The sequence below is a fragment of the Triticum dicoccoides genome, chromosome 6B (genome assembly GCF_002162155.2).
Source record: "Triticum dicoccoides isolate Atlit2015 ecotype Zavitan chromosome 6B, WEW_v2.0, whole genome shotgun sequence".
Classification (NCBI taxonomy): Eukaryota; Viridiplantae; Streptophyta; class Magnoliopsida; order Poales; family Poaceae; genus Triticum; species Triticum dicoccoides.
In genome coordinates this window covers 517,392,870-517,395,353 of record NC_041391.1, presented here as the reverse complement: position 1 = coordinate 517,395,353, position 2,484 = coordinate 517,392,870, and positions in this window count along the sequence as shown.

Below are 2,484 nucleotides of genomic sequence, written 5' to 3'. Positions count from 1 at the left end.
ACGAAGAGCGGATCGAGGCGAAGCACACGAGCAGTTTACCCAGCTTCGGAGCTCTCCGGAGAGATAACACTCCTACTGTCGCTTGTCTGATTGTATTTAGTTCTTGCTCGGGAGCGCTGAGTGCTACAGTACACTCTAGCTGCTAACGAGACCGAGCGTGAGTGTTTTTCTGGCCCCCTAACCCTCCTCTACGTTGTGCATGGGCCTCCTTTTATATGCTGGAGGGGTCACCGACAGGTGGCAACGTAGGCAAGGGTAAAAATGGAAAAGGTGTTGCGGTTGGTACAACTACCTGCACAGTGTATCCTACCTAACCCTGACGGCGGGGGACAAAGGCATTAAATGCCCGTCTGCGTCGCCCAAATAGTGCAGAAAGGGACCGTCAGGGACGCCACCGCTCGCCACGATGGCGGTCTTGTCAGCGTCGCTTGCCACCGCGCACCCCTGGCTGCACAGCCTCCTGCCACGCGCGCCTGGAAAGGCCCCAGGGCGACACGTTGGTGGATGTGCTGGAGCGCGGGTATAGAGTGGTAGCTTGCCGCGGCAAGCGCCTTGCCGCGGCCGTTGCCTTGTCGCGTCCGGAAGCTTGTCGCTCGCCGGGCCTTGCCGGGACGCATGGCACGTCGCGGTAAGTTCCTTGAGATGCCTTGGTTGGCCTTCCCGGCAAGCTCCTCTTGCCGGGGCCTTGTCTCTTTGGCTCGAATACTTTGTTCTTGAATGGCTCCAAAGGAACCACGGAGGACCTTGGCGGCCACCCGGCAAGCTTTGCCGCGGGGCGCTGCAACTGCCCGTGCACAAGTTCGGGATACTAGGGTACCCCTACTCTTGTACACCGACATAGACCATGTAGAATACTCCTCCATGAATAGGAGATGACATCCCTTGGCACAGCTTCAAGTACTGAGTAGTGAGGGAAATATCGAGCTTTCAACGTACGAGCACATAGGTTGTCAGGGTTTTGTAGGAATCGCCACCCCTGCCATGATAACATGGCGATGTTGAAGTCGTGCATGTCTCGGAATCCTAGTCCCCCCATTGCTTTGGGTCGGGTCAGAGTTTCCCAGCTGATCCAATGCAAAGTCCTTTCTTTCTCCGGTTGACTCCACCAAAATTTACCCATGAGGGTGTTTAGCTCCTTGCAAAAACCCTTCGTCAGATCGAAACAAGACATAGCAAAGGTCGGAATTGCCTGGGCCACCGCTTTGACTAAGAGTCTCCTTACTGGTCTTCGCTAACAGCCGCACCTGCCATCCATGTACCCTGCCACACATGCTTTTCTTGATGTACCCGACACCTTTCACCTAGACTCGCCCACATGGACCGGCAAGCCAAGGTGCCTATCATTCCAGTTTTCGCTATTTATGCCAAGAGCTCCCTTCACTGTGCTTTTTGTCTGTAGCTCCGTATTTTGAGAGAACATGAGGACAAACTTTTCCAGATTAATGCACTGCCCTGAGCAGTTTTCATACAGGTCAAGAATCTCACGAAGGGTCGTTGCCTCTTCCTGTTTTGCCTTCAGGAATATCATTGAGTCATCGGCAAAGAACAAATGTGACACACTTGGTGCTGATTGACAGATTTTGACTCCAGTAATCCTTCCCACTCTCTCGGCCTCTTGTAGCAACGCAAACAACCCCTCCGCACATATGACAAAGAGATATGGTGATAACGGATCCCCTTGACGCAAACCACGCGAAGGACTGAACTGGTCAGTGAGGACACCGTTGACTTTAATCTGATATCTCATTGTTCTTACGCATTTCATGACAAGGTTGATCCACTCGTGACTAAATCCCATCTTTGCCATCATTGCTTTAAGAAAGTTCCGCTCCACCCTATCATATGCTTTACTCATATCGGCCTTAACCGATGTAACACCCTCTTGGCCGCTTCTCTTATTCCTTAGGAAGTGCGAGATTCCATATGCTACCAGTACATTATCTAGTCAGCTTTAGAAAATGATACCCTTTCTTTAAAACAGAAATTGAGCCGGCAATTTTTGTGTTATTCATTCTTGTGTAGCACCAGAGCCCCGCAGGAGTACAAAGGAGCGATGATAGGCACGGTAGCTTTCATAAATAAAGTACAGACCAGATGGGGATGCCACGCTGCCAGGTCATTCGAAAAGGCAAGTCCTACTGGCCGCTAGGGCTTTTTCACTATTCCGACCCTTCCAACAAACTTTGTCACAAAATGAACTCGACGTGAAAATATTTTACGATCTGACCCTTTTAGTAACGCCACAGCCCGCAGCGTTTCTGCCCAACATAGAAACGCTGAGGTAGCTAGCGTTTCTGACCAAGAAGCAACGCCGAGGCAGCTAGCGTTGCGGACCAGATAAGAAACGCCAAAGGCGCTGGCGTTGCTGCCCATCAGTGAAACGCCAAGGGACCATGGCGTTGCTACCCTTTTTGGTCATAATTAATTAGCCTTATTAGTTAGGCTGTTCATCCACATTTCACGTGCACATGGAAAAGGGCAGCA